The sequence below is a fragment of the Bos indicus genome, chromosome 29 (genome assembly GCF_029378745.1).
Source record: "Bos indicus isolate NIAB-ARS_2022 breed Sahiwal x Tharparkar chromosome 29, NIAB-ARS_B.indTharparkar_mat_pri_1.0, whole genome shotgun sequence".
Lineage (NCBI taxonomy): Eukaryota > Metazoa > Chordata > Mammalia > Artiodactyla > Bovidae > Bos > Bos indicus.
This window is the reverse complement of record NC_091788.1, coordinates 12980870-13004365: the sequence shown is the minus strand read 5'-3', so window position 1 is coordinate 13004365 and position 23496 is coordinate 12980870. Positions and strand designations below refer to the sequence as shown.

General features: G+C 44.8%; 1 protein-coding gene across 3 annotated transcripts in view; it reads right to left on the bottom strand.

The window, feature by feature from the left end:
• Positions 1 to 23496, bottom strand: part of RAB30 (RAB30, member RAS oncogene family) — a 102837-nt gene that overhangs the window by 36797 nt on the left and 42544 nt on the right. The window contains exon 2 of one of the 3 annotated variants that reach the window (XM_070782638.1): positions 12265 to 12625. The exons of the other annotated variants lie outside the window; for them this stretch is intronic. The gene's annotated coding sequence lies outside the window, so the exon portion shown is untranslated. The remainder of the gene's footprint in view (positions 1 to 12264; positions 12626 to 23496) is intronic. 3 annotated transcript variants of the gene reach the window in all.

Genomic DNA, 23496 nt, shown 5'->3' with positions numbered 1-23496 from the left:
AAAAGATGAATAACCCAATAGAAAAAGAAGGGTAAAAGACATGAGCAGACAGTTTATCAGATGAAATTAAAATGGTACTTACATTAAAAAAAAATCAGCCTCGCTCATGAGTAAATTCAAACTGTAATGAATTTATAAATTATAATTTATGATGAAAACTACAATGAATTTGTTATCAGAGGCCATTTTTCACATCACATTGTTAACATTCACTCTGTATTGGACAGAGTATAGAGAAATAGGGCACCTGTATACTGCTGGTGGGAGGCAAACCAATGCAATTTCTATGCAAAGCTATATCAACTGAAAACTAAAAAGACTATTATAATCCCTCTGACTCAACAATTCTACTTCGAGGAATTTATCCTGCACTGATACTGACACATATGTGCAAAGACACATGGAGTGGGATATATTCAACAATGTTTATAATAGCAAATATGAAATCAGCAACTCCATCAGCAGGAAAATGGTTGTACAGATTGTGAAAACTATACATCAATATTCCATGCAGCCCAGTATGGACATCTGCAAAATACATTAAGTGAAAAAAGCAAGGTGGAGCACAGTGTGCATAGTATGAAAAGCTGCTGCTGTGCTCAGTTGCTCAGTTGTGTCTGATTCTTTGCGACCCCATGAACTGTAGCCCGCCAGGCTCCTCTGTCCATGGGATTTTCCCGGCAAGAATACTGGAGTGAGTCTCCATTTCCTCCTCCAGGGGATCTTCCTCCAGAGTCTCCTGCATTGCAGGCAGATTCTTTACCCCTGAGCAACTGGGGAAGTCCATAGTATGAAAAGAGGGCATATAATTAATTAATTGCACCTGCATGGGGTTCCCAGGTGGCACTAGTGGAAAAGAATCCGCCTGTAATGTAGGAGATGTAAGAGACTGTGGGTTCAATCCCTGGAGACCCACTGCAAGAGGGCATGGCAACCCACTCCAGTATTCTTGCCTGGAGAATCCCAGGTACAGGGGAGCCTGGCAGGCTACAGTCCACAGGGTCGCAAAGAGTCGGGGATGACTGAAGCAACTTAGCATAGCCCAGCACATCTGCATAAAATATCTCCAGAAAAACTACAAAAGAAAACTAGTACAGTGTTTGCTTTTGGAGAGGCTGTAGTATCTAGCTCTTTTTGGGAAAGAAGATAACCTCCAACTCTTAATAAATTATAGGGACTTCCCTGATGGTCCAGTAGCCAAGACTCCACACTCCCAAGGCAGGGGGCCCAGGTGTGATTCCCAGTCAGGGAACTCGATCCCACATGCCGTAACTAAGACCCAGTGCAGACAAATAAATATTAAAAAAAAAAAGAAAAGAAAATTATACTCTGCCCTTTCATTCAGTCTTACAATAGTGCTTAAAAGGCAAGGTAGCTATCCTGATACAGTGAAAGGGGCCCTTTTAAAAATATCTATTTGAGGTGCTCTGTCTGTCTCTGTTTTCTCTTTGCCCTGCTGCACCCCTTACTGTGACAGGACCCTTTAAGGAATGTCCCACCCAGGTTCTGGAGTTGCCTTTTCCAGTTCGTGGTGTATATTAAACCATGTCTCTCTACATGGTGGGCTCATTCTTTCACGCCAAATTCCCTTAAAACCAAGTATCCATCGTGTGTATGACAGCAAAATCCAACGGGTAGAACGATAGGCTATTTGTGTCCCTAATAAAAACAAAACTCTCGCCCATGAGGATCATGCACTGCCGCTCAGAAACTGCTCTCACTGGGCTCTGACACAGAACCCTCCTGAGAAGGCAGGAGGAACCTGTCTCCTTCTCCCCATTTTACAGAAATGGCCTTTGAAAGGACGAAGAGTGACTTGCCTCCAGCTGCACAGCGTGCAAGCCACAGAGTCAGAAGAGACACCTGCGTCCCCAGACTCTAAATCAGAGCTGCTGCCAGGACAAATAAAGTCTGCAAATATAAATCCCCACTGGGCAAGGCTGGGGCCTAACCACCAGGGAGATTGGCAGGGACCCATGGATGGGATGGAGGTCAAAAGCAGCCCTGGGTTGGCTTGCATTTCCAACTTGGGAGGCGTATTATGAGTCCAATAAATGGGAAGAAAAAAAAAAGCAGCCTCTGAGATTTTTTTTTGGAGGTGGGGGATGGGCCTGCTCCAGGTCTTCCTTGCAACATGCGTAATTTAGTTCCCTGACCAGGGATCGAACCTCGGCCACCTGCTTTGGAAGCACAATCTCCCGTCACCGTACCGCCAAGCAAGTCCCAAGAATATTTTTTGAGACACATGAAAAAAATAAAGATAAAGAACAAAGTAGGCCTGAGATCTCCACAGTATTATTTTCAAAGGCAAGACAGTAAGATATTTTATCTTATTCTTCGTACACATTATCTTCCATATTTTCCTCTTTTCTCTAAATACAAAATGGATTTGGGAATCCAGAGGAATAAGGAAAGTGAAAAGTAATCCAGGGAATGGCATTTCACGAGAAGAGTTCACCACAGGCCACATCTGAACGATCCTGCTTAAGTTAACAACGCTCTTTCACTTTTTGCGCGGTGAGAAGGCATCACGGCCCTGGACCCCAGATGTGTCTTCCCACAAAGAAGGGAGACGAGGGGGAGGGCCGCCCCCCACCCACTTGGGCCCCATTCCACGCACTCCCCCAGCAGGCAGGGCTCATTTGTTTTGCACCACAGCACCTGGGCACAGGATACACTGGGTGGTTCAGGCCCCTTGTCTACCGGGGAGACGGAAGATACCCTTCCACTCATTAATCCCTTTCCAAGATGGGGAGCTTCTGTCTGCAAAACATGTTTGTTGCACTGATCGAAGAAAACGCTTTCCCAGACCCAACTCGCTGTTTCCGGCTTCTGCACAAGCCTGCCAGGCTCCCTCTGTTGTCCTCCTCCAACAATAAACAATACCACCCGCCAAGAGCTCTGGAGAGGCCGGGAAGGTCTGTTCTCCACGTTGTGTAAATCAGGGAGTGTGTCTAATCTTTCCTCCGCAGAAGCTTTCCTGCGCCTGTTTGGCTGGACCGGAAGGACCTCGTTATCAGCATCCTTAGGCTCCTCCCCCAGGCTGAGATTCAGAGAAGGGGGGCGGGGGGGGGGCGGGGGGGGGGCGGGGGGGGGGCGGGGGGGGGCGGGGGGGGGGGGGCGTGGGGGGCGGGGAGGTGGGCAGGCAGCCAGAGGTCAGAGCTTCAGCCCCAAGCACTTCCCTCCAAGGCAGACCAGGGATGGGGATGGGGGTATCTCCTTCCCTGTCACTCCAGGCTGGACCCTACCCTCAACTGTTAAACAGATTCCCTCCTCACTGGAAGCAGGAGAAAAGGAAAAAGGGAAGCAGGTGTCCACATGCTCTGTGACTCAAATGGAGGAGGATAAAATGTAGCAATTCTCCCAAGTTTTATCTCCCAAGACCTTGCCAGGTCCGCTGTCAACACAGAAGAAAGTCTATTTGTCTAGAGCATAGATGCTTTATACACATCAGCCTATTTCATCCTTGAAACAGGCTTGTGGGGTGAGATTTCTTGGTGACTATTACTATCAATAACCTTTTACATTTATAGAAGGCCTCAGGTTTGTTGTCCTAAAAATTGTCTTATCTGTATGTGTGTCAGTTGCTCAGTTGTGTCTGACTCTTTGTGATCCCATAGGCTGTAGCCCGCCAAGCCCCTTCATGGAATTCTCCAGGCAAGAAAACTGCAGAGGGTTGCCATTCCCTTCTCCAGGGGATCTTCCCGACCCAGGGATGGAACGTAGGTTTCCTGCAATGCAGGCAGATTCTTTACCATCCGCGCCACCAGGGAAGACCCTTATCTGTATCCTTGCAAATTCCTACATGGAATATGGGGTAAAAATTCTCCAGTCTACCCCGAACACCACACAAACACACACACAGAAGGCCACAAGCCATTTGTCGCCAAGGCCCGCTGATGTGCTGTCAGAAATGTAGCCTGGGGCTTCCCTGGTGGTGCAGTAGGTAAGAATCTACCTGCCAATGCAGGGCACATGGGTTCCCAAGCTGGGAAGATCCCACATGCCTCAGAGCAAGTCAGGCCTGTGCCACAACTACTGAGCTCGCAACGCTGCAACTGAAGTCCGTGCGCCCGGAGCCTGTGCTCCACGACAGACGCCACGCCATGAGAAGCCCGAACATCACAGCGAGAGAGTAGCCTCCTGCTCGCCACAAAAGCAATGCATTGCAGCCAAAAATGAATAAATAAAATTGAAAAAGAAAGAAGAAGAAAGAAATGCAGCCTGACTACCCCCCTCCACCACACCTTTGTCTCTACTGCACCAGCCTGGCTCCAGCCCTTGTCACCTCTCACCCAGCCAGCAATGTCTAACCAGGTTAAGCCTAACAAGCAACGACTGTCCTCACTAGCAGGCCTTCAATATTTATCAAAAGCCTTAACAACATCCACGCTCTTTGATCTAGCAATTTTGCTTCTGGGAGTTTTCCCTAAGGAATGATTCCAAGACATACACACAGATTTATTCACAGTAGAGCACAACGGAAGTTCATTCCAGTATTATTTAACATAGTCCCCGAAAACGGAGTGGGCAAAGCCTCTATCCAACAGTGGAGAAATGGTTATATGGAACCACATGATGTAACATTATGAAACATATACATGGAAGAAAATACATTTTAAAAATGCTTCCTCTAAGTGGTGGGATTATAGATTATTTTCTTCTTGATCTATTTATATCTTTTCTAAATTTTCTTCAATAAACATGACTTATTTAGAAATAATACACTTTATTAAAATATAGGGACTCAATACTGGTAAGGGAAACATGGAACAGGTAGACACATAATCAGCTAGTGACCATCCACATTTAATTAGCTCTTCTGAAAGCAGAATCTTCCTACAAGTACAAACCAAAAGCCATAACTGCATTCACACTTTCCATGCTGGGAACTCACTTCTGGAAATTCACTTTAAGGAATAAACTCAAAATGCAATATGAACAGAAATGCTCATTACATCTTACCTAAAAGAACTGGAAACAATCCAGTTGTCCCGCTCAGGCAGCGTTGTATGGAACATCAACACCATGGAATGCAGGGCAGCTATTAGAAATGCCAGTTATGAAAACTATGTAGAAATATGCAATAATGTTGAACATAGGCTACAAAACTAAAAGAATACACAAAGCTGCATTTATCAGGACCGTAGCTATAAAAAAATAAGCATGGATGTGAACAAGGTCACTTCCAAACCAAGAACATATATGGCGTTTAGCTTATGAGATCACAGGGAGCTTTTTGTTTTTTAAGTTTCATCCTCCCCACCTTTTAAAAAGTTTTAACATTTTGCATATACCATAGACACATTTTTTAAAAACACAGAAGACATAGAAAAAGGAATTACCAAAAGCAACACAAACAGCATGTTGATGTGTTCCTCCCTGTCTCTTTTTCCTAAGCACTACATGATTTAGTTTGGTTTTGATCACTGTAATCATGACAAGATTTCCTTCAAAGTAGTTAAAAAAATCACTTCAATTTTTAAAACCAGAGAACATAACAAAGACCTATAGGAAGATATACCAATGGTTTTTTCAAGTGCTGTCAAGAGAACTGACCTCATACAATGTCTGACTGTAAACAAAACAGCAAGTTCACACCATGGTGGCAGAACAGCTGTAATGATCAAAGTTCCTAACACCTGCGGAAGACTCTCAGGCCTGTGTTGTTGTTGTTCAGTTGCTAAGTTGTGTCTGATTCTGCAACCCATGGGACTGCAGCACGCCAGGCTTCCCTGTCCTTCACTGTCTTCCAGAGTTTACTCAAACTCACGTCCATCAAGTCAGTGATACCACCCAACCATCTCATCCTCTGTCTCCCCCTTTTCCTCCAGCCCTCAGTCTTTCGCAACATCAAGGTTTTTTCCAGTATGTCATCTTTTCGAATCAGATGGCCAAAGTATTGGAGCTTCAACATCAGTCCTTGTTGGGGGCCAGAGTGAGGTACTCCAGCCATGGCAAAGGTCATGAGGAAGGAGGCTCGACATACACAAAGGCGGGATCGAGCCTCAGGAGTCCCCCTGGAAATCCTCGAGCGTCTACCCCCATAACCAGAGCCTGCCTACTTTACTACTTTGTGCTCTTACCTACACCTCTGACTTTACGGGGGGCTGTCCCCCACCACCTCTTTCGGAGAAGGAGTTAACCTAGAGCTCCAGTCAATAAAAACTCTTCGGTGTGACAAGAGTGTTTTAACCTACAAACTCCTCTGAAGGTTCTCTAGCCTGCCTGACAGGCTCGTCCAGCCACATGTGATTGCTCACAGCCTCCCAACCGTGAGAGGCACAAGATGCTTTAAACCCTCTAAAAACAGGTTCTTTAGAGAAGTTAGAAAACTATTAGTATAAGTATAATGGGCTGATTAGAAATTGTGTTGGTGAAGGGTTTTTCATTTGTTGAGCCAACGTTTGTTGCTAAGTCTCCACATCCCCTGCCCTTACACACATTAATGAATATATAGAATTAACCTTTGATATTAATCACGTTAGACCTTAGGCTAAGTAAATTCTTTCCTTAACTAAAACCCACTACACCCTCACCCTGTAGGAATGTAACTTTATTTGGGTGGCATCTGTTTTGAGAATAATCAGCCCTGGAGAAATAAGTGTCCTGATTGACTGACCGCTGTCACAAGGAGAGGGTCGTAAATTGTCAGCAGGCCCCCCTGGCCAGAAGATGATGTAACACCCCTAAGACCTCTGTATACATTTGTGTGAAGCACCTGACTTTAATAAAAGTCAGGACTGCTGTCCCCACGTGACTTTTGTATAACATCTTAGTGTATAAAAACAGACTCTGGAAAATAAAGAATTGGGATCAGTTTCTCGAAATACTGGTCTCCCCATGTCGCTCTCTCTCTCACTCTGGTTGAGTCTCCATCTGGAGCGCGGAACCCACCATGCTTACTAATTATGCCTGGGCTTCTAAGATCCGACCGGGGAAGCCTCAGTGTCTCCTCTCCTTCGGGAGAACGGAAGGACGCCTGCGGCCTACGTAAGTGGTGCAAACTTCTTGTCTTGAAGTTTTATTGGTCTCCCGCGTAAACCAAGCTACTCAGCCTCTTTTCTCCACTGAATTTTCCTACTGAGCTATCCTTATTCTATCACTCTTTATATCTTTAATTAATATCTAATTGAAGCTATTGTATCCTGATCCTCGCCTATGCCGTCTCTCCTTCGAATACCCTGGATCAGCCGGGGCTGGTCCCCGGCAAGTCCTTCCAATGAACACCCAGGACTGATTTCCTTTAGGATGGACTGGTTGGATCTCCTGGCTGTCCAAGGGGCTCTGAAGAGTCTTCTCTAGCACCATGGTTCAAAAGCATCAATTCTTCAGCGCTCAGTCTTCTTAGGCCTGTATCAATAGCCATAAGCCAGGAGCGTGGAGAGTGCTGTGCTACTAAAGCTGACATTGTTGTAAATTAGAAGGAATTTTCTCAGATTTGGAAAAGATAATGGGGGGCTTCCCTGGTGGCCCAGTGGTTAAGAATCCAGTTTCCAGTGAAGGGACATAGGTTCGATCCCTGGTCGGGGAACTAAGATACCATACACTACTGAACAACGAAGCCCGTGAACAACAACTACTGAGCCCATGTGCTCGAGAGCCCGTGCTCTGCTATTAGAGAGAAGCCCCTCACACTGCAACTAACTATAGAAGCTCCCGTGAGCCACAACAAAGACCCAGCACAGCCTAAATAAAAATGTTTTAAATTAAAAAAAGAAAAGATAATAGATATAACAATGGATTAGGTTTTCAAATCAGGAAAAGCTTGAACGGATCCAATCCAACTGGTTGCTTGATCCAGCATATTTAACCTCCTTGACACCGAACTGACAACCTCACCAGCAAGGATCCCTCCAGAAAGAGAAACAGGGATCGCTATGCAAGCAAGGCCTGGGCTCCGCTGCCCGTTGAATGTGGGCCCTGCAGACAGGGAGGCGAGACTAAGTCTGCTTTCCTCACGGACGGGCTCAGTTTCTGCAGGAGTGTGACATTTTGGGGCTTTTCAAACAACAGGGCCCCTCGAGACAAACTTGACTATTCATCTCCTCCATGTGTGTCTAGCAAAGCCTCTGTCCGCTGTCACAAGGCTGGGGGAAAGCGGCGGGGCTGGGCTGATGAAGACGTAAGGTGCCACTGTGAACATGGCCAACCTCATTCAGATACTGCCTACATCAAGGCAAAAAGTCACATTGCATTCTTTGCCTTAGAAGTTTCTGGAAACGAACTCGTGGACAGGATGCACTGTGACTACTCCACTACAATATTAATTTCCAAAGAACTAATCTGACCATGCCATTCCCAGCCTTCAAACTCCTCGGAGATCCTGGCCGCCCACACAAGCTCACTGTGAGAGGAAGAACCGGGCCTGGTGAAAGAGGTAAACCTAGGAGCCAAACTGCCCGAGTCTGAGTCCTGTCTCTGCCCCGAAGAGTTGGGCGACTGTGGGCAAGTTCCCTTTCCTCTCGGTGCCCACATTTCTTTATTTGTAAATAGGGATAATAACAGCACCTATTTCATGGGGTTATTTTACAGATGAAAAGATTTAATACAACAAAGCACGAAGAAGAGAGCCTGGCACCCAGTAAATCTCAGGTGCTTATACATGGAACTCTGCGTAATGCTATGTGGCAGCCTCAAAGGGAGGGGAATTTGGGGGGGAATGGATACGTGTATGTGTATGTCTGAGTCCCTTCATTGTCAGACCGAAACTGTCACAACATTGTTAATTGGCTCTACCCCAATACAAAATAAAAAGTTAAAAAAAAATTTTTTTAAGTACTTATAAATCTTATTAAGTCATTGTTGGAAAGTTCAAACTCCCTAGCAGGGCACACAGAGCCACCCATAACCCAGTCCCCGCTCATCTCTTTGGCTTCGTTTCTCATGACCTTTGAGTTACCACCACCACCACGATGATCACACAGCCATGCCAAGCTCCCAGAGAGTGGCCCCTGAGGCAGGTTCATCTCTCCATGGCTCTACTCACAAGGAGAGGCCATTCTCTCCTTGTTGCTGTGAGCAATCACACAGCTCTGGACCCCTCCACCCGCCCCTGTGGGAATTAGCCCCTCTCTCCTTTATACTTCCACCGTGTACCATGAGACTCCCTTCAAGACACTCCATTATCCTCACTGGTTCAGGGATCCTGCTTCCCCTACTGGACCTTAAGGACAGAGGCGCCTATGAATTTCTGTCTGTACCCCCACTGCCTGGCACTCAGGAGATCCTGAGTAAATAGTTGTTAAATAAATGCAAAAGAAATACTGATCAGAACATGCAAAAGCTAGGAATAGTTTTCAGAGAACCACAACACCAGGATGAGGAAACCAAACCCCAAAACACTTTGATCCTGAAGAGAGTTAATTGGCAAAGATCATATTACCAAAGAGAAGAAAGAAAATGATAATTTCCCAGGGGAAAGCCAAACCTTATTATAATGCAGTGTCTCTATGTGTGTTGGAGGAGGGGGAGGACAAGTGACATTAATAAACAATGGTTCTAAACCAACTGATGTTGACTAATCACTGAACAGCAGGTTTTAAATGTTTTCTTTAGGGGAAAAAAAAAAGCTGATTGGGAAGTATTTTTTTACCTTGTTCAGAGTACAGGTTATTTCAATATAAAATACTACACAGGACCCAGACTGCAAGAACAGAGATGTAATTTTTGCTGAATGTCTATAGTGAGCCAGCTACTTTAAAAATAACATCATTTCTATTTACTAAGCAGAAGGTGCTAGACACAGAACCATTCACTTTAGATGCATGATCAGATTTGATAATGCAAGTCCTCAACAACTCTGAGAACTAAGTATTCCCCTCTGCATTCTATAGATGAGAAAAACATATTCATCATTCCATACATTTTTAGTGAGCATATTCTCTGTGTAAGTCACTGACCCAGGAGCCCAGGCTACAGTGATGAACAGGCAGACAAAATTCTCCACACCCTTCACATCCTAGCTGAACAGAAAAGAGAGCAAGGAATGAATGGGGAAAGGAACATATACATAGATAAACAAGAAAAATATCACATAGTGGCAACTGCCAGTAGAGAACAAAAATAAAAGGAAAGGACAGAGTGTATACAGACAGCAATTTTATTTGGCTGCAGCATGTGATATATGGGATCTTCATTCACTGACCAGATATTGAAATTGTGCCCCCTGCATTGAAATCGCAGAGTCTTAACCACTGGACCACAAAGAAAATCCCCAGACAGCAATTTTAGAGTGAGCTGTCAAAGAAGGCCTCTCTGGGCTCACTCTATTTAAAATAAGATTAGAATACGAAAAAGTCAAGCACATGAAGATAGGAAGAACAGGGACTTCCCTGGTGGTCCAGTGGTTAAGAATTTGCCTTCCAATGAAGGGTATACATATTCAGTCCCTGGTTGGGGTCCTAGGATCCTACATGTCATGGGGCAACTAAGCCCACATGCCCTAATGAAGACCCAGTTTAGCAAAAAAAAAAAAAAAAAAAACTGGAAGAGCATTTTGGGCTGAAGGAATAAGTAGTACAAAGAGGCCTAAAAAGCAAGAATGGACTTGGCATGTTCAAGGAGCCAAAATAGAACAATGAGGCTGGGTGCATGGTCAAGGAGAAAAGGCTAAGAAACAGACCACAGGGCAGGTCACACACAGCTCAGTCAGTCACCGCCAGGAGTCAGGATTTCATTCTGAGTGCAATGGGAGGCCACCTGGAGGGGGAGGGATGGTTGGGAATGTGACATAAACCACTTAACCTTTTCCAAAGATTTCTCTGGTCCTTGTACTGTAGGGCCTTGTGGCAGAGATACAGGTTGAAGCAGGGCTACTAGTTAGGAGATTACTGCAGGAAGCCTAGGTTAAGAGATGATGTGGCTTGGACTGCTGCTGCTGCTGCTGCTAAGGCGCTTCAGTCTAGGGTGTTAATAATGAAGATGGAAACTCCAGTACTTTGGCCACCTCATGCGAAGAGTTGACTCACTGGAAAAGACTCTGATGCTGGGAGGGATTGGGGGCAGGAGGAGAAGGGGACGACAGAGGATGAGATGGCTAGATGGCATCACCAACTCGATGAACATGACTTTGAGTAAACTCCTGGAGTTGGTGATGGACAGGGAGGCCTGGCGTGCTGCAATTCATGGGGTCGCAAAGAGTTGGACACGACTGAGCGACTGAACTGAACTGAAACTGAATGAAGATGGCAGGAAGGTGATAAGATTTGGGAATGTTTTTGAAGATAGAGCTGCTGTTGCTGCTGCTAAGTCGCTTCAGTCTTGTCCGACTCTGTGCGACCCCACAGATGGCAGCCCACCAGGCTCGCCAGTCCCTGAGATTCTCCAGGCAAGAACACTGAAGTGGGTTGCCATTTCCTTCTCCAATGCATGAAAGTGAAAAGTGAAAGTGAAGTCGCTCAGTCATGTCCGACTCTTAGCGACCCCATGGACTGCAGCCTACCAGGCTCCTCCATCCATGGGATTTTCCAGGCAAGGGTACATTTCCAGGCAATGTATTTGAAGATAGAGCTAGAAGACTGAAATTGCTTAAGGATTGGATGATGATGATAGAAGAAGAAAGAAATCAAAAGTAAGACCTAGGGCTGCGGGCCGGGCAGAGTTGGGAGCGTGCTACCAGCTGCCCAGTGCCCGCTGCCTGCAGCCCGGGAGGGAGGAGCGCCCGGCGGCCCCACCCCAGCACGTCCCGCGGGGCCCAGGCAAGGCAGCCTCGGAGGCGCCCGCCAGCCCCCAGCGCGCCCAGCTTCTGCGCATCCGGAGTCGGAGCACCAGACCTTCCCTGCCTCCCAGCCCTGCCTCCTTCTGCAGAGCAGAGCTCAATAGAGCTTGGTGGGTTTTGCCTTTTACTCTGGGAGGAGAGGAGCAGACGATGCGGAGTAAAGAATGAATGTCAAAGGAAAAGTGATTCTGTCAATGCTGGTTGTCTCAGCTGTCAATGTTGTGTGTGGGGAATACAGCCACAGCCCAGAAGGCTCTCTGTTCTGGATAAACCTGTCAAAAAACCCCGAAGTTGGTGGCAGCAGCATTCAGAAGGGTTGGTGGTTTCCGAGATGGCTTAACAATGGTTACCACGAAGAAGACGAAGATACAGAAGAAAAGGAACAGAGAAAGGAAGACGAAAGAAAGCTTCATCTCTCAGACTGATTGAACCCACTTAGATGCCCCGAGGTTGTGACCATGACGGAATGGAAGGCGCCTGTAGTGTGGGAAGGCACTTACAACAGAGCCATCTGGGATGATTATTAATGCCAAATAGAAAATTACCATCAGCCTGACGGTTTTTGCTGTCGGAAGTTACATTGAGCATTACTTGGAGGAGTTCTTAACGTCTGCTAATAAGCACTTCATGGTTGGCCACAGAGTCATATTTTACATCATGGTGGATGATGTCTCCAGGATGCTTTTGATAGACCTGGGTCCTCTGCGCTCCATCAAAGTGTTTGAGATCAAGCCTGAGAGGAGTTGGCCGGGCATTCTCACGATGTGCGTGAAGACCATTGGGGAGCACGTTGTAGCCCACATCTGGCATGAGGCTGACTTCCTCTTCTCCATGGACATGGACCAGGTCTTCCACGACGAGTTTGGGGTGGAGACTCTGGGCGAGTTGGTGAGCAAAGCTTCAGGCCTGGTGGTACAAGGCAGATCCCCGTAAGTTCACCTACGAGAGGTGGAAGGAGTCTGCAGCATACATTCGCTTCCACAGAGGGGATTTTTATTACCACGAGGCCATTTCGGGGGGAGCACCCACTCAGGTCCTGAACATCACCCAGGAGTGCTTCAAGGGAGTCCACAAGGACAAGAAAAATGACGTAGAAACCCAAAGGCATGATGAAAGCCATCTAAACAAGTATTTCCTTCTCAACAAACTCACTAAAATCTTATCTCCGGCATACTGCTGGGATTATCATATAGGCCTGCCTTCTGATATTAAGCTTGTCAAGCTATCTTGGCAGACAAAAGACTATCATGTGGTTAGAAATAACTTTGACTTTGTGCCAGTACATTTCTGAATTTGAGAGAGTATTATTCTGGCTACTTCCTCAGAAAAGTAACACTTAATTTTAACTTAAAAAAAATATTAACAAAAGACCAACACAGCAAGTACATATTATTTCTCCTTGTAACTTTGAGCCTTATAATATGAGAGAATGAACCTGTGGTAATCAGATGTAAATTCCCAGTTATTTCTTATCTATTCTTGGTTGGGGAGGCAGGGAAGAGGATACACTCAATGCAGGGAGAGGATACACTATCAGTTGAACCAAAAAAAAAAAAAAAATTGCCATAGACAGAGAAAAAGCCAGAAACACTCTATGTGTGCCAGCTGACGTACTGGAGAGAAGTATGCGAAGGGAAGTGTTTGGCAACAAGATACGATTGTGACGGGCTGCCCTCTTGATTTCAGTGTCTTCCTATCTCTGCTGGGTCTGAAGCTACACAGAGTTGCTTTTGCAGCAGGAGAACTCTTAGTAGGCCCCAGTCTACCTTGGTGATCCTCAAATGGTTTAGTCAACGTCCTTTCCTTATCAGGACGTTGTTTGGCTTCTGTGCCAAGACTAGTCAAGATTCCCAGTGGATGTGGTAGAGATGTTGGGAGTCACAGGCAATCTGAATGAGCCAGTGGGTGCTCCGCATGAAGTGAGAACAAAGCCTCAAAGTAAGTCGGCGATGAGTTGTTGTAAGTTGGCATGAAATAAGCAAAGAGAGGGTAGAAAGACAGGGAGCTGATCACTGTCAGTGCCTCCTCTAAGGGGCACAGGGCATGCGGTTGGCATATAAATATGGCATGGATCCAGGCGCTGAATGGGAGGCAGTGTGGGTGGTCTCCAGTCTCCTAAACCATTATGACAGCCAGAGCAGTGTTGTCTTAGAAGAGGCTTCTTGTTTTGGCCAAGTCATATTCAGTATGCCAGACTCTGGAACTTGAGTCTTCAGATCCTAGGCCAGAAGTGGATGGTGTCACAGCAGAGCAAGACCTGCAGGGGACTGAGGAGGCCTGCAAGGGGTTACATTTCCTGGACCTGGACTTCATGACAGTCAGTCATCAGTGAGTTCTGCTACCACGGCTCCAACCCTCAACCCATCAAGCCCCAAGTTGGAGGGCTAACATCAAGGAACCTCTCATTTCCCCTTGCACTACTGACGTATAACAACCAGATGTGTTTAATAAAATGGGTAATTGATTTTATATCAAAAGTAGAGGGGATGGCAATGGGAGATCCAGTCCTTGTAACTGAAGATCTTATCATTCAGTTCCTTTCTCTAAAAGAAGCTATGAAATCTTATATATTCTTTAAAGCTAAGCAAGTCGATGTAAAGGAGGTTAGGAGGCAACATTTACATATGCAGGCACGTTTATATTTTGCTTGTGTTCCAGTTTACGATATTGCTTTCCATTTTCAAGCAGTTGACTTGAAGAGCCACTGCACTGGCTTGATGCTCAGCACTGTCAGCTTCTTTGATAAAATGAAACCTACATTTTCTCTGCTGTTTCACTGTGCCTCCTACTCTTCGGTTCTTGCCAAAATTTTTCACAACCCAGTAAAACAAAAGAAAACCAACAAAAATCATGAAGCAGTGGGCTTGTAAAAAAAAAAAAAAGGCAATCAAAGGTCGGTTAGGACTCTTGTCTCTCTATAATTCAAGTTTTTTGGGATCCATTCTGGAGTAGGGAAAGTTCATAATTTAAGTCTGAAAGCAAAGAAATGACATACCTTCAAAGATCAGAGAAAAGGAATGATGTTTCCTTTTGAAGGGATCTTTAAGTTCACTTAAATTGAAAATACAAATGGACAAACTCAAAAATCTTATTAATAATGTTAAAAAATTAAAATTCCTGATTTACAATTAAATAAATTATTTTCTCAATTAAAAAAAAAGTAAGGCCTAGATAATTGGCATGAGTACTTAGAAGGAATACTAGCAGCACTTACTGAGATGGGGAAGACTGAAAGAACAGGTTTAGACTACATCCAGAGTTCTCTTTTGGTCACATTAAATTTGCAACATTGCCTAGACATCTCTCTGGATAGGAATCTAGAGTTCCAGAGAAAGTCTGAGGATGAAGCTACAGATTTGAGGGTCATTAACCAATGGATGTTATGGCAAGCCATCAGATTAAAACAGGACATCTACAGAGGGTGAATAAATAGAGAAGAGGCCATTTCAGAACATGAGGCACATTATCATTTAGAGGTTGAAGACAGACAGAGATTTTCTTTTCAAGAGTTTGGTTTTTAAAAGTGTTTACTTATCTGGCTGCACTGGGTCTCAGCTGTGGCACATGGGATCTTAGATCTCCGTAGAGGCATGGGAACTCTTAATTGCAGCACTTGGGGTCTAGTTCCCTGACCAGGGATCAAACCCAGAGCCCCTGCACTGGGAGCAGAGTCCTAGCCCCTGGAACACAGGGAAGTCCCGAGAGAAGGAGACTTGAAGGGAGTCAAGGGTGGTATGAAGAGACCCAGGAAAGCAGAGTGTCAAAGGGAGATCAGCCTCATCACATGCTGCTGAGAGAATAAGACCAAAACAAAGCCGTGGCCTTCAGCTTGGCAACATGAAGGTCACTGGATGACACAGACAAGAATAGTCCCTGTGGAATGATGAGAAAAGATCGGAGTGAGGGTAAGTAGTCGAAGCCAAATCAAGAGACATTTTTTAAGTTTTACTGAGAAAGGAAATGCAGAAAATAGAAGATAGCTCAAGAGGGGAATACGATCAACAGAGTTTTAAATTAATGAATTTACCTTGTAACATTTGAGAAACAAAATTAGAAAACATTTTTAATTTTGGAGGGGGGGGCGCTGTTTTCAGGTAATAAATATTCATTTCAGTTCAGTTGCTCAGTCGTGTCCGACTCTTTGCGACCCCATGAATCACAGCACGCCAGGCCTCCCTGTCCATCACCAACTCCCGGAGTTTACTCAAACTCATGTCCATTGAGTCAGTGATGCCATCCAGCCATCTCATCCTCTGTTGTCCCCTTAGAGCGTATTTATCTGCTACTGAAAATTATCCAGTGATGGGTAAATTTCACGATGGCAGAAAGAAGTGGCATAATTATAAGATCAGAGATCCATAAGACTTGGTCTTAAGACAGTTCATAATGTGCTCAAGGTAAAAGAATTGGTAGGAAGGGAGCTGGAATACTTTCCTGGGTCTGTTTGACTCATATATACATCCTTTTTTCCCCACACCATCGACAGTAATATAATAGAGTAGCATTTGCAAAAGATTCCAACTCCAGGCTTTGAATAGCATAAGAACAGTTAGAAGGAATCTTAACTTGGGAGAATTAACACAAACACATACCCCGTTCTACGTAAGCAAGCTCTGTTCATCATACAGAATCCTATGATTGCATTTTCACTCAAATGTCATTTATGTGTGTACATCTGGCTACAGTCCTACCAGCTGTAGAATCTTCATTGTTGTCCTTTTATGTACAGAGTGGCTTTGAGGAGGGGATGGAGACATTGACATACATCACTGTGCAGAGTAAGGGGGAACAGGGCAGGAAATAAACTCTCTAGTGACTGCAATCAGGCAGTTAAACATATTTTAAGAATGTCAGTTGTGTATTTATATTTAGCAAAAGTGAAGATGGAAATCAAGTTATATGATCGTTTTTTCTCTCCTCTTTACACAGCGATCTTTGGAAGGGAGTGGCTATGGCTGTGCCAGGAAGTGAGTGGCCTCTTGTCATCTGTTTCCCACACCCACTCCTGCTCTACCACGTGGATGCACAATCTCACCCCCTCAGCCCCGTCGTTCTCTCACCTGGTTTCGCATTATCTGTTCTAGTTTACCTCTTCCTTCAGGGCAACAAAGATGCCATCTCCCCCATGATGTCCTCCCTGATTCCTCCTCTGAACCTTTATAGCACTAAGTACTAGTACCATGTAACTTTAGCTCTTGATCACATTAAGCCTTTTTTTTTTTTTTTGATCAGAAAAAAGGTTTATTACAACGGCCAACCAAGGAGAACAGATGGGCTTATGCTCAAGAAAAAAAGTCATACATATATATGTATGAGACATTACTTTGCCAACAAAGGTCCATCTAGTCAAAGCTATGGTTTTTCCAGTAGTCATATATGGATGTGAGAGTTGGACTATAAAGAAAGCTGAACACTGAAGAACTGATGCTCTTCAACTATGTTGTTGGAGAAGACTCTTGAGAGAGTCCCTAGGACAGCAAGGAGATCCAAGCAGTCCACCCTAAAGGAAATCAGTCCTGAATATTCATTTGAAGGACTGATGCTAAAGCTGAAACTCCAATACTTTGGCCACCTGATGCAAAGAACTGACTCACTAGAAAAGACTCTGATGCTAGGAAAGATTGAAGGCAGGAGGAGAAGGGGACGACAGAGGATGAGATGGTTGGATGGCATCACTGGGTCAATGTACATGAGTTTCAGCAAGCTCCGGGAGTTGAAGATGGACAGGGAGGCCTGGCATGCTGCAGTCCATGGGGTCACAAAAAGTCAGACATGACTGAGCAACTGAACTGAACTGACTGGGTCACTTTGCTGTGCACCTGCAATTATCACAACATTATTAATCCACTATACTCGAATATAAAATAAAAAGTTTAAATTAAAAAATAAAATAACAAATAAAAAATAAATAGGAAAAATGAATAAAGAATGTCACTTTACATTGATAAATTTTCACTATCTTCATCCATCATTAGACTATCTTTAAATGTATTAAAGCTAAAACTTTAAATGTATTAGAAGCTAAAACTTCTGGAAAATAAGAACTTTTATTGGAAGTAAATGGGTTTTATTATAAAGCATATTTTATCTCCTTTGTCCAGTGTTTCTTTACTCTGAAAATAAATACATAGGGAGAAAAAAAGAACAACCTTTTTTTTAATCGTATTAAGTCTTAAAACTATTGTCTGATTCCAATATCAGAGTGAGAGTACTTTTCAGTAGGAAATTCAGTGTGATGATTTTCCATTGTTACTTTGAGAGGCAGCTTAGTCATGGAAAGATCCAGATGGATTTGAGTTGTAATTGTAGCTCTGCTTCACCTCTGATAAGCAGAGTGAGCTTGGGCAAGTCTCTTTCTGAGCCTGGCTTCCCTCACAGACAATGGGAATGATACTACCTACCACCATGTATCCACAACGGGCTTGCCCTTCTGCTAAAAACCCTGCAGCGGCTTCCCATGGTTTTTAAAAATCAAATCCAAAACTCTTCAACCTGTCTACAACTTCCTCAGCCTTACTTCTCACCTACCTCACATGCCATACTCCAGTGGCAATGAATTTCTTGGGATATTCCTCACCCCCAAGCTTTTGCTTTTTCGGTCCCTGCTGTCCTCACACTCTCAGCCCCCCTGGCTCCAGCCTCACTCCTGGAAGCCTTTTTGGATTTGTCAGCTCCCACCCCCTCCCCACATACACACACTGGGTTCTCGCTTGTGACCCTGACTGCAGCTTGATCACTGTAGTCACCCCACTGCTTATAATTATTTATTTACAGGACCACCTATTCCATAAAACAAGGGTTCATTGGGGGAAAGGCCTGGGCTTTATTCATCTCTGTATCCTCAGCACAAACACTGATGTCTGCTTCACCTTGCTGATGCCATTTCTTCATCGAGCAAATGGGAAGAATATCACCTATTTGAAAGGTCAGGATTAAGTTTAAATATTCAATGGTTAGGGGACTTCCCTGGTGATCCGGGGTTTAAGAATCCACCTTCCAAGGCAGAGGACATGGGTTCGATTCCTGGTCAGGGAACTAAGATCCCTCCTGCCCAGGAGAAACTAAGCCACACCATAGCTGAAGAGTCTGCATGCGTCAAAGATCACGCATAACACAATAGCCCGCGTGCCACAACTAAGCCTGATGCAGCCAAAGAAAGAAAGAAATGTTTTAAAAAAAACAAAAGAGAAACAAACAACAACAAAAACCAGAGTCTACCACAGGGTGTCAGACACAGAGCTGGCCTTCGGTACATTTGATTTATATTCTCAGCATGTCCAGATTTTGCTCTTTTTCTGTCCTCTGTGTCCAGGCTCTTACACTGGTCCCGTGTCTTCCCTGAGTCCTCTCCCTGATCCCTATCCCTGAGCAGTGAGGGTCCCAAGCCTAGGACCTCTCTTGGGCTCCCACTCCAGCCTGTGCCTTTTGAAGTCTAAGGCTGACTCAGCTAAGGCACCAATAGAGTACTGCAAGTATCTCCTGAGTACCTCTGTGCAAGACAAGGATGTCCCAGATGTAGTGAAACTGATACAATATGGACAAGGAGGTAGTCAGTAGACAGGGCTTCACTTGTAGCTCAGTCGGTAAAGAATCTACCTGCAATGCAGGAGTCCTGGATTCTATTCCTGGGTCGGGAAGATCCCCTGGAGAAGGGAATGGCAACCCATTCCAGTATTCTTGCCTGGAGAATCCCATAGACAGAGGAGCCTGGAAGGGTACAGTCCATGGGGTCACAACACGACTTAAGAGTCAGACACGACTTGGCGACTAAACCACCACCACCACATTGGGTAGGGAAGAGGTAGGGAGACAACGAGACAAAGGAAAGTCAGGCAATTCACGAAAGAAAAGTTTACATATCTCCAGGGGCAGTTTAGATGAAGTGGCACATCCGGGGGACCTCAAAGGATGAACTCAAGCTGAGGGGCTGTTTCCAGAATTACTCATGTTCCACAAAACACATTACTGAAGTCCTCTTGCTTCTCAGATGAAACGTAAAATAAACTCAGGAAACGTTGCTACTACACACCCCTCTTGGAGTCACAAGGCACAGCAGCGAGATGCTGACAGGTCTTGAAGGGACCCTATTTAACTTTGTTTAATCTAGCATCCCACATTTGTTTGGCCACTAGTTCTTGATTTCCTTCCCCCGCCCCGTGAGGATATTTATAGCTTCTTGAGGATCACACTTCAAGAAACACGAAATCAGGGACTTCCCTGGTGGTGCAGTAGCTAAGAATCTGAGCTCCCAAGGCAGGGGGCATAGGTTCTATCCCTGGTTAGGGAACTAGATCCCTCAAGCTGCAACTAAGGGTTTACATGCCGTAACTAAAGACCCTGGATGTTGCAACGAAGACGGAAGATCCCATATGCCGGAACTAAGGCCTGGCACAGCCAAATGTGTATATATATACATATATAACAAAACAACACGTTAAACCCTTTCAAAGTTATATATTTGCATTTTTAACAGGACCTCTCAAATAATATCTTAATGTCAGATTTTTTTTTTAATAACATAATCATCAATTTAAAAAATCCTCCTGGCATCACGTCCAAAGGAAAACACAATGGAAGACCCTGTAGAGCTGAGAGAATAGCTGTCAAGACAGGATAAACTGCCTCCCTTCCCTAGTTGGAGCGGGTCGTTGGAGGGGGTGGAGACTACAAGCCTTTCTCTCAAGGGAGGGAAACTCAGCATCTGTGAGTGAGTCCCTTCCTTCTTTGGTAGGATGTTTATGCCCTTACAGCGGCCCTCCCACCCTCTCTGACCTGCTGACTGGCTAAAAGAACACCAGACTTGAAAGCAAAGGGAGCAACGTTGCATAACAACAAGCCGACAACATGTTCTGCTCCTCAATATTTAGCAAACAGTCACGCCTGTAAGAAGCAAGAAGGAAAGGATCATTGTCCACTTCCTATCCCCACCCTGGAAGCACGGTGCTCCATGAGCCAGTCTGGGGGTTAACACATGTTTACTGGGAACCAGACACTGCTCATGGTACAGAGGAAAACAAGATCTAGTTCCTAGTCTCAGGTCCTAATTCCCCAGCCAGCAAGGAAGATGAAAACAAATAGCAATGCAGCACTTGGAGCTCAGGCAAACAACGCCAGAAAAAGAGGTGAGGACAAAAATGCCTGCAAGGCATAACGCAGGGACTCCATATCTTTGCCTGGGCTTAGGGCTTCCTGGTGGCTCAGACGGTAAAGCGTCTGCCCGCAACGCGGGAGAGCCAGGTTCGATCCCTGGGTCGGTAAGATCCTCTGGAGAAGAAATGGCAACCCACTCCAGTATTCTTGCCTGGAAAATCTCATGGATGGAGCCTGGGAGGCTACAGTCCATGGGGTCACAAAGAGTCAGACACCTCTGAGCGACTTCACTTCACTTCACTTCAAGGTTTGAACAGAGGCGTGTTAAAACAAGGACATTCCTCTTAGTTCTTGAAGACTGGAAAGGGGTTTTCCAGGCAAATAGATCAATCATCTATAAATAAATAAAAGGGGTCCAGTTTGAGTAGAAGAGGGTTGGACAGAGCAAAAATAAATAAATGAATAATAAAGGGGAAAAAAATGAAAAAGCAGTTGATCTTTCTGACAGGCTGGCATAGTGAACAGATGCCTCTAATTTCACCAACGCCTGCTTTTTTCTTAATAACAAAATCATTCAGGAGACTTGTCTGGTGGCCCAGTGGTTAAGAATCCACCTTCCATTGCAGGGGATTTGGTTTTGATACCTGGTCAGGAAATGAAGATCCCATACGCTGTGGGGCAACTAAGCTACAACTAGAGAAGCCCCCATGTGCCACAACTAGAGGAAGCGTGAGCACAGCAGTGAAGACCTGTCACAGCCAAAAAGAGCTCAGGACAGGGAACGTGGAGAGAAGATGATGCCGTCAAATTTGGGAAGCTTGGGATACAATGAGTTAAGTAGTAACAGACTTAGCAGACTCAAGAAATCTGAATCTTAAATCAGATGCAAGGAAAGCTGAGAATTCGACTCATTTAAACCACAGAACCCTTACCAGGCCCAAGACTAGCCATACTGGGTGCTCCTGAAAAGAGTATTTAGTCGCTCAGTCGTGTCTGACCCTGCGACCCCATGGACTAACGCCTGTCAGGCTCCTCTGTCCATGGAATTCTCCAGGCAAGAATACTGGAATGGGTTGCCATGCCCTTCTCCAGGGGACCTAGAGCAGGGGAACAGGATGCTAAAGTAAGGACCATAGGGAAAGCAGTTTGAAAAGAGGTTAGAGCCCTTGACAACCCCCTTACTGACCGAATTCAGGATGCTTTGTCTCCTCTTTCTCTCCAAGAAAAAGAACTGCAAAAGGCAAAATGGCTGTCTGAGGAGGCCTTACAAATAGCTGAAAAAAGAAGAGAAGTGAAAGACAAAGGAGAAAAGGAAAGATATATCCATTTGAATGCAGAGTTCCAAAGAACTGCACGGAGAGATAAGAAGGCCTTCCTCAGTGATCAATGCAAAGAAATAGAGGAAAACAATAAAATGAGAAAGACCACAGCTCTCTTCAAGAAAATCAGAGATACCAAGGGAACATTTCATGCAAAGATGGGCACAATAAAGGACAGAAATGGTATGGACCTAATAGAAGCAGAGGATATTAAGATGAGGTGGCAAGAATACACAGATCTATACAAAAAAGATCTTCATGACCCAGATAATCACGATGGTGTGATCACTCACCTAGAGCCAGACTTCCTGGAATGCCTTAGGAAGCATCACTACGAACAAAGCTAGTGGAGGTGATGGAATTCCAGTTGAGCTATTTCAAATCCCAAAAGATGATGCTGTGAAAGTGCTGCACTCAATATGCCAGCAAATTTGGAAAACTCAGCAGTGGCCACAGGACCAGAAAAGGTCAGTTTTCATTCCAATCCAAAAGAAAGGCAATGCCAAAGAATGCTCAAACTACCGCACAATTACACTCATCTCACGTGCTATGTAAAGTAATGCTCAAAATTCTCCAAGCCAGGCTTCAACAGTATGTGAACCATGAACTTCCAGATGTTCAAGCTGGATTTAGAAAAGACAGAGGAACCAGAGATCAAATTGCCAACATCCATTGGATCATAGAAAAAGCAGAAGAATTCCAGAAAAAACATCTACTTCTGCTTTATTGACTATGCCAAAGCCTTTGACTGTGTGGATCACAACAAACTGTGGAAAATTCTGAAAGAGATGGGAATACCAGACCATCTGACCTGCCTCCTGCGAAACCTGTATGCAGGTCAAGAAGCAACAGTTAGAACTGGACATGGAACAACAGACTGGTTCTAAATTGGGAAAGGAGTACATCAAGGCTGTATATTGTCACTCTGCTTATTTAACTTATATGCAGAGTACATCATGAGAAGTGCCAGGCTGGATGAAGCACAAGCTGGAATCAAGATTGCTGGGAGAAATATCAATAACCTCAGATATGCAGATGACACCACTCTTATGGCAGAAAGCAAAGAAGAACTAAAGAACCTCTTGATGAAAGTGAAAGAGGACAGTGAAAAAGTTGCTTAAAACTCCACATTCAGAAAACTAAGATCGTGGCATCCGGTCCCATCACTTCATGGCAAATAGATGGGAAAACAATGAAAACAGTGAGAGACTTTATTTTTGGGGCTCCAAAATCACTGCAGATGGTGACTGCAGCTGTGAAATTAAAAGACGCTTGCTCCTTGGATGAAAAGCTATGACCAACCTAGACAGCATATTAAAAAGCAGAGACATTACTTTGCCAACAAAGTTCCGTCTAGTCAAAACGATG